Below are 9,744 nucleotides of genomic sequence, written 5' to 3' on the forward strand. Positions count from 1 at the left end.
GGACGACACCGGTCGATTAAGTCGTACAACTTTAGATCATTCCTTAGGACACATCCTTGAAATTCCTTCGCAGTATCTCACACCTTGTGAGATGGCAAATTTTCCTGATGATGTAGGAAGTCACCATGGTGATGAAGGTAGACCCCCAGTTATGACACTTCGACAATACTTACACCCTACTAGGACTAGTCAACCTTCATGCATGATTATTCCTGAAAATGTAGGACACTTTGAAATCAAACCAGGAGTAATTCAATTGCTGCCCAAGTATCATGGGATGGAATCCGAGAACCCTTATCTTCATCTTAAGGATTTTGAGGAAATTAGCATCACATTTAGAGTGCCAAATGTATCGGAAGATGTCCTTAAATTGACCTTGTTTCCTTTTTCCTTAAAGGATAAAGCCAAAACATGGCTGAACTCCTTGAGACCTAGATCGCTTGGAACATGGCATGACATGCAAAGAGAATTCTTGAAAAAATTCTTTCCCGCACAAAGGACTAACTTTTTGAAAAGGCACATTAGCAATTTCCAACAAAAAGACCATGAAACATTTTATGAATGCTGGGAGAGATTTAAAGATTTGCTACTCTCTTGTCCTCATCATGGGTTTGAAACATGGAGAACCATTAGTTTCTTTTACGAGGGATTGTTTCCACAATTAAAACAATTTATAGAGACTATGTGCAATGGTCTATTTTTGGAAAAGCAACCCGATGAGGCATGGGACTATTTAGACTCTCTCGCAGAGACTGCACAATTATGGGACTATTAAGCCTACTAACATTGGACATGGGGGCCTTTATAACCTTAGTACTCAAGATGATATTCAAGCTAAAATGGTAGCCCTTACTAGGAAGGTAGAGGAAATTGAACTTAGAAGGATTGAACCCGTCAAGATCGTAGAGCATAACAGCGAGTGTTGTAGGATTTGCGAGATGCCTGGCCATCTCATCACTGATTGCCCCACAATACCCGCATTCAAGGAAGTCCTGCACGATCAGGCCAATGTTATGAATACCTATCAAAAATCTTTCAATAATCCTTTTTCGGGTACTTACAACCCTGGATGGAAGAACCATCCAAATTTCAGGTGGAGGAATGACCAACCTCAACAAGTATATAACCCAACTCCTCCACCTCCACACCCTCATTATGCACACCCACCCCCTCAAAAATTCAGTCTCGAAGAAACTTTGCAATCTTTCATGCAAGGTTAAGCCAAAATCAATGATGAATTAAGAAATCAACTGACAACGCTGACCACTGTTTTAAGTGCTCAAGAGAAGGGTAAGCTACCAGCTCAACCACAACCTAACCCTCAAGTCTACGGCGGTAGCAATGCATCATCTTCAACTTCGCATAAAGAGCAAGCAAAGAGTATAATAACATTGCGAAGTGGAAAGATTATTGACCGACCAGTCCCAGAACAAACACAAGTCATACCTGATTCTGACCCTCCCAAGACAAAAGAAAAGGATAATGAAGAAACTGAAGCACCAACATCTACTGAAAAAATTGAATGTCCTTTTCCTGCACCATTTCCACAAAGATTAAAGCCCTTGCAAAAGCTTGAACCAAACTCTGAAATTCTTGAGCTTTTTAAGCAAGTAAAAATCAATGTACCTCTTCTTGATGCAATAAAACAAGTGCCTTCCTATGCAAAATTTTTAAATGATTTGTGCACTGTCAAGCGTCGTTTAAATGTCAAGAAGAAGGCATTTCTGGCTGAAAATGTGAGTGCAATTTTACAGCATAACATTCTTCCTAAATATAAGGATCCAGGTTGCCCAACTATCTCGTGCATCATTGGCAATTTTTGGATTGAGCGAGCATTACTAGATTTAGGAGCGAGTGTGAACTTGTTGCCATATACGGTATATGAGCAACTCGGTTTGGGTGAGTTGAAGCCAACAACTGTGACCTTACAATTAGCTGACAGGTCAATGAAGGTTCCTAGAGGGATTATCGAAGATGTGTTGGTCCAAGTAGACAAGTTCTATTTTTCTGTTGATTTTATCGTACTGGACACACATCCGGCTTCCAATTCACCATCTCAGATTCCGGTCATCTTAGGACGTCCATTCCTTGCAACTTCTAATGCATTGATCAATTGTAGGAATGGTGTCATGAAGCTTTCTTTTGGCAATATAACCTTGGAACTGAACGTCTTTAGTATAGGTAAACAACCTAGTGATCATGAAGAAAGTAAAGAAGTTGAATGGGTTGAAACCATTGCGGAAGAATATTTATTAAAAGAAACATTTACTGAATCGGCCGACAATGGTTTAATAGATTGGTGTTCTGAAGGTACTGCTGATGATGTGGTCCCACCTGGTTTAGATAATTCGGATGTTATGATGGTCAATGAGTGGAGACCGCGAATAGAGGAATTTGAACAGTTGCCACCTCGAAAAGCAAAGATAGTACCATCCCATGAACAAACACCTAAGCTCGAGTTGAAACCTTTACCGAAGGAACTCAAGTATGCCTTTCTTGGACCCGAGAACACATTTCCTATAATCATCTCATCTGATCTGGGTCATGCCCAAGAAAGAAAATTACTTGGTGTTCTAAAGAATCATAAGGGAGCTTTAGGATGGTCTATTGCCGACTTGAAGGGAATTAGCCCTTTAATTTGCATGCACCGGATATATTTGGAGGACAATGCCAAAACCACAAGGCAAATGCAACGCAGGTTGAATCCTACGATGAGAAATGTGGTTAAAGCAGAAGTCCTCAAGTTGCTTGACGTGGATATTATTTACCCAATTTCCGATAGCAAGTGGGTGAGTCCTACTCAAGTCGTGCCCAAGAAAGTAGGTCTGACGGTAGTCAAAAATGATCAGGGTGAACTAGTTCCAACTCGTGTTCCGACGAGTTGGCGCATGTGTGTTGACTACCGAAAATTGAATTTGGTCACTAGGAAAGATCACTTTCTCCTACTCTTCCTAGACCAAGTTTTGGAAAGAGTTGCAGGACACAAATTCTATTGTTTTCTCGATGGCTATTCCGGGTACTACCAAATCAAAATTTCACCTGAGGATCAAGAGAAGACTACCTTTACTTGTCCTTTTGGCACATTCGCTTTCCGTCGGATGCCATTCGGGTTGTGTAATGCACCTGCAACATTCCAAAGATGCATGCTCAGTATTTTTGAAGAAATGAACGAGAAATTTTTAGAAGTGTTTATGGATGATTTCTCTATTTTTGGCGATTCATTTGATGATTGCCTGTCACATTTACAAGCAGTCTTAGCTCGATGCATGGAAAAGAATTTGATACTGAATTGGGAGAAATGCCACTTCATGGTGCCAAAGGGAATTGTCCTAGGACATATTGTTTCATCGAAGGGCATGGAAGTTGATAGAGCTAAGATTGACCTAATCGCCAAGCTACCTGCACCCAAGACGGTTAGAGATGTTAGATCATTTTTGGGTCATGCTGGATTTTATAGGAGGTTCATCAAGGACTTTAGTGTCATAGCTCGACCATTATGTAACCTCCTATCCCTTGATACACCGTTCAATTGGACCGAAACCTGTCAAGAGGCATTCGAAATATTGAAGGCTATGCTTAGCACTGCACCCATCGTGCGACCACCTGATTGGTCATTACCTTTTGAGATCATGTGCGATGCTAGTGACTATGCGATAGGAGCTGTCCTAGGACAACGCAAGGATAATAAGCCATATGTCATCTACTATGCAAGCAAAACCTTAAATGATGCTCAAATGAATTACACCACCACCGAGAAGGAATTGCTTGCAGTAGTATTTGCATTAGACAAATTTCGCTCTTATATCCTTGGTGCTCCTATTGTTATCTTTACAAATCATGCAGCGCTAAAATATTTATTGGATAAGAAAGATGCCAAACCACGCTTAATACGATGGATACTTCTACTCCAAGAATTTGACATCACTATCAAAGATAAAAAGGGAGTAGAAAATGTAGTTGCTGACCATTTATCACGGCTAGTTTTTAATGATTCAATGCCACAGTTGCCCATCAAGGACTCGTTCCCTGAAGAGCAATTGTTTGCACTTTCTACTATGCCATGATATGCTGATATTGTAAACTTTCTTATCACGAACCGGATGCCGGAGCATTGGGGATCGAATGATAAGAATAATTTCTTACATGAAGTAAGAAGTTATTATTATGATGCCTCCTATTTGTTCAAGTATTGCAATGATCAAATCTTTAGAAGATGCATTCCGGATCATGAGATACAAAGTGTACTCTCTTTTTGTCATGCCAGTGCTTGCGGAGGACACTTTGCATCTAAGAAAATAGCAGCTAAGGTGTTACAATGTGGTTTTTATTGGCCTACACTATTTAAAGATGCCCACGAGTTCTGTAGGACATGTGACCCATGTCAACGTGTTGGAAGTCTAACTCGTAGGCAAATGATGCCTCTTCAGCCCATTACTGCTATTGAAATTTTTGACATGTGGGGCATCGATTTCATGGGCCCATTCCCACCATCTTTTGGATATGAGTACATTTTGGTTGGTGTTGAGTATGTGTCCAAATGGGTAGAAGCTGTGTCTTATCGAACAAATGACCACAAACCAGTTTTAAAATTTCTTAAAGAAAACATATTTTCTAGGTTTGGGATGCCCAAGGTTATAATTAGTGATGGGAGAAAACATTTCTGTAATAAACCTTTTGAGATTCTGTTACGAAAGTACGGTATCACTCATAGAATTGCAACTCCTTATCACCCGCAGACTAGTGGCCAAGTAGAGTTAGCCAATCGAGAGATTAAACGAATTTTAGAGAAAACGGTGAATCCATCACGCAAAGACTGGTCTTTAAAACTTTCTGATGCATTGTGGGCTTACCGTACTGCTTATAAAACTATTCTTGGTATGTCCCTGTATCGGCTAGTCTATGGAAAAGCATGTCATCTACCTGTTGAAATAGAGCATAAATCGTATTGGGCCATTAGAAAATTAAACTTTGAACTGTCAGATGCTGGTTTAGCCAGAAAAATACAACTAAGTGAGTTGAATGAAATTCGACGGGATGCATATGACAATGCTAGACTTTGTAAAGAACGAATGAAAATTCGGCATGATAACGCAATTCTAAGAAAATCTTTTGAACCTGCACAAAAAGTTCTTTTGTATGACTCTCGCTTACATCTGTTTCCTGGAAAGTTACGATCAAGATGGACAGGTCCCTTCATTGTAAAAACTATTTTTCCACACGAGGCAATTGAAATTGAGAATCCACAGGATGGCAAAATTTTTAAGGTTAATGGACACAGATTAAAACCTTTTCTTGAAAATTTTGCAGATGAAGAGGACTCCTGTCCCTTGGAGGAGCCTTCTTATGACTAAACATGACGGCCAAGGTATGTGTATATTAGTTAAAATTAAATTTTTTCTTTTATTTCTATTTTTTTCTTATTTTGTAGGTCTTCTTTTCTGAAAATCAACAGCTCAAGGTATTCTTCTTCTCTCTATTATTTTCTCTATTGTCTCTCATATATAGTTTTCTTGCATTTTTTTACATTGAGGACAATGCAATGTTTAAGTTGGGGGGAGGAAAATATTTTGATCAAAAAAAAAAAAAACTTGTTTTTGCATTTGATTTATTCTATTACTTTCTTTTCTGAGCAAATGCACATGTATTTTCATATTGAGTGTGTGCAACTATTAAGGCAAGGAACACATACATACTATGACTGATCAGAGACCTATTATTAGATCCCCACACGTGTACTTAATGACAATAGGAAGGCCTCAGGGGTTCATATTTGTTAACTGCATTTTTGTTAGCCTTATCCATAAAAGAAGTATGAGTATCCTTGTTCGTACCATAAGGTTCAGGATTTGGTTTTCACATAAAGATAGAGGTTGAATATCCCGACTAGATTACTTAGGTGCCTTATGATCCGACTTTGGTTGACCTATAGTCACGATGCAGTCACATATATAATAAAAATATTTATATGGTTCAGTCTACCATTTCTTTTCTTGCATAATTATTATTCAAAAAATAATAATAATAATAATAATACTTATGATGACAAGTCTGGCCTCGTGGCGTAGTCTGGTTCGAGTAATTAAATCCGAGGGGTGTTTCACCTAATGTCTTGAGCCAACTAGATCGGGGGTCATTGACTGAAAGCTCGCTACATGGACCTTACTAGAGCCTAATGGGGTTGGATAGCTGTAGTTGTCATGTGTATTGAAAAAAAAATATATATATATGAAATGAAATAAAAATAAGCATGAATGAGTTGGTTAGGCTGAACCTAGTGACATGTGGTAATGACTGGTTTGACTCCATTGTGTTGGACCTCTGTGTACCCGGGTTGTTTAGTTGGGATTGATAGCTCTTTCTTTATATGCGAACCATTCTTGACAAATTTAGACAACATGTGATATTCTGAAAATTTGATGGATCAGGTTCTAATAAAGTGTAGAAAACATTTGTGGACTTGAGTAGTGCACCTAAAACTCAGGCGGTGCTCTGTTGTGGTGGAGGTATTAGTACTCTGAGAAAGTCATATGATTTGATGCACACTACACTTTTATATTCCTTGCTTTGACAGTTGCCATACTTGAAAATATTTGCCAATTAATTACATGTGTATTAGCTTAGGGTTTATTTTTATTAGAATCTCATGTCATATAATTCATGATGTTTGTGGGTAACATCCCTGAAAACCCTCACGAGACAACACTCGTCCACTAGGGTAACCTAGGGGTTTAACGGCTTGTTGCACGTGCTAAGTGCAATCGTGATTCCTACGAAAGTGAGTACATATCTTAGTTTTATATCTTTAGCTTCAATAAAAAGTCATAGGTTAAACCACACCTTTTGCACTGTCATTTTATTATCAGCTAGTTAATTGCTAGAGACTAGCAATAAGCTAGTTGGGGGGTGTGATGAGAGCACAAAAGTGCGATCTACACATCACTCAAATTAGTATTATTGCTAACAAATGATGATAGAAGTGCTGTATTAATATTATATTTTTGTGGGGTGCAGGTGATCATAAATTAAAGTTAAAATACGTATTGGGTCCAAAAAGATGCATCACCATATGCGACCAGCCAACCATATGGGTCAACCCCAGTTGCATACTAGAAGGAGGTTAAGTTCAGCCTTTCAGGTTCACTGCAGCCAATTCAAAGCAACCTATGCACCCGTTTATGATTCTCCCACTTCATCTCATGCGTGCAACCCAGCTTCTCCCGTGAGTGAACCTCCACATGTTCATCCAGCATCGTGCGATCCAGCCTTCTCCGCATCCCTTCGCGTTGCAACCCCACGTCTCCTTCCGTTCACGAGCATCGCCAGAATCAGCCGTCCACCTCTTTCGCATCATCCGCAGGCCAGCATCCATTCCCCATCTCAAGCTCCATTCGACTTCATCTAAGCATCCACATCCGAGTTCCTCACGAGCGCACGCCTCGTCCGCACCTCATCCCAGCAAAGATCCAGCTTCCGATCCGTGATTCCAGCATCCGTGATCAACATCCGTCAACCTCTTTTGGATTCACAGCAATCAGAATCCCATCGCGCGTCCAAGGATCTGCTGCTCATCCGATTCTTCCGGATCCACGCTCATTGCTTCCGATCCAGTCCACCCAGCATCCACGAGCCTCCCAGATTCCGCTTCTCCCGCGAGTGATTCTCCCACGTCCGGATCTCACGCGTTGGAGCATCCCGCATCCCCTGCTTCTGCGATAGAACAGCAGCGAATCCCGGCTTCTGTGAAGCTTCCCAGCATGCCACGTTCGCGGCCAGCCAGCATCCGAATCCCAGCAACCATGATCCCGCGATCCACGCCCCAGATCCATCGGGTCCGCTCATCTCCACCGCGTGTGAGAAGGGGGATCGACGCCAGCTTGATATATACCTCTCGGCTGGGTAAGAAAGGGGGGAGTCCCATTCGAAAAAACAGAAGAGCTCCTCCCATTTGAAAAGAAAAAAAAACAGAGAGAGGAAACAGGGGAGGCCCTGTTTCCGAAAAGAAAAGAGAAAAAAAAAAAAGAAAGAAAATGAAAGGGGGATTAATGTGTGAAATGGAAGGCTAAAGTCCTAGGGAGGGTGATGGAGGAACCTTTGATGTATTGCTCTTTGAAGTAAACTCTAAACTTTTGTTTTCAATGATTTATATTTATTGACATGTTCTTGATCCATGCGTAGTTATTTTGTAGATAGATCATTAATGGATTATGATTATTGATATATGGATTGCTTTAGTATTTGATTCGTCGTAGACGTAGAAAGCACGATGAATGCTTAGAAATTGAGTTCATATGTTCATGAAACATATACCATGATTAGATCTATCCTACATTTAATCTTTAATCAAGAACCATAGAGTTTATTCCCTGGATGCAACATCATCAAGGGGGATTCCAGATCCCTACCATTTTTATTTCATTGAATTGTGTTTATTATTCTCTGCATTTAATTTCTGAAAATCAAAACATCATTTTAATCCACAAATTTATTTAATTAATTAATCTAAAAATTACGCTAATAATCTATTAATTTCGTTTTCTGAGGATTCGACCTCGGACTCCCAAGATTTTACTACTTGTACGATTCTCCTGCACTTGGGAGAACAATTTTATTTTTGCATCAGTAACCTCCCTAAGTACTTTTGGGGAGAAGCCATCAATACCTCTTGTCATATATTAAATAGAGTTTTATTGAGACCCATTATAAAGAAAACACCTTATGAACTTTGGAAAAACAGAAAACCAAAAGTGAACTATTTTCATATCTTTGGATGTAGGTGTTTTGTTCATAATAATGGAAAAGATAATCTAGGAAAATTTGACTCCAAATCTGATGAGGGTACATTTTTGGGATACTCTACAACTAGTAAAGCCTATAGAGTTTTCAATAAAAGAACCCTAGTTATAGAAGAATCTATACATGTTGTTTTTGATGATTCTAGTGATACCTCTTCTAGTAAGAAAGTTAATCTTGATGATGATGCTGAAATTCTTGAAGAAAAGATTGATGAGATGACATTACAAGATAATGAACAAAAATTACTTGGAAATGCATCATCAAACTAAGAGGCTATTGTGGATCATGAGTTGACTAAAGCTTGGAAGTATGCTCACGGGCATCCTAAGGAATTAATTTTAGATGATCCATCTCAACCTGTTAGGACTAGAGCTTTCCTTAGGAACTTAAATAATCATCTAGCTTTTGTCTCACATTTTGAGCCCAAACACATAGAAGAAGCTGAAAAAGATGTAAATTGGATTAATGCAATGCAAGAGGAATTAAACCAATTTACTAGAAACAAGGTATGGAATCTAGTTGAACGACCTTCTGAATATTCAATTATAGGTACCAAATGGATATATAAAAACAAACTTGATGAAAATGGAATTGTAATAAGGAATAAGGCTAGACTAGTAGCAAAGGGCTATAATCAAGAAGAAGGTATAGATTTTGATGAAACCTTTGCTCCTGTAGCTAGACTTGAGGCAATTAGATTATTATTAGCATTTGCATGCTCTAAGGATTTCAAATTATTTCAAATGGATGTAAAAAGTGTATTTTTAAATGGGTATATTAATGAGGAGGTGTATGTAGAACAGCCTTCTGGTTTTGAAAATCATCAATACCCTAATATGTGTATAAACTGAACAAAGCACTTTATGGTTTGAAACAAGCACCTAGAGCATGGTATGAAAGGCTTAGCAAATTCTTACTAGAACATGAGTTCTCTAGGAGAAATGTAGATAC

At 39.1% G+C, this 9,744-nt stretch overlaps 1 pseudogene; it reads right to left on the reverse strand.

Annotated features, from left to right (window-relative positions):
* Window positions 1-514: 514 nt before the first annotated feature.
* On the reverse strand, window positions 515-612 carry LOC113461624 (annotated as a pseudogene).
* Window positions 613-9,744: the final 9,132 nt, after the last annotated feature.

The sequence above is a fragment of the Phoenix dactylifera genome, unplaced genomic scaffold, assembly GCF_009389715.1.
Source record: "Phoenix dactylifera cultivar Barhee BC4 unplaced genomic scaffold, palm_55x_up_171113_PBpolish2nd_filt_p 000815F, whole genome shotgun sequence".
Classification (NCBI taxonomy): Eukaryota; Viridiplantae; Streptophyta; class Magnoliopsida; order Arecales; family Arecaceae; genus Phoenix; species Phoenix dactylifera.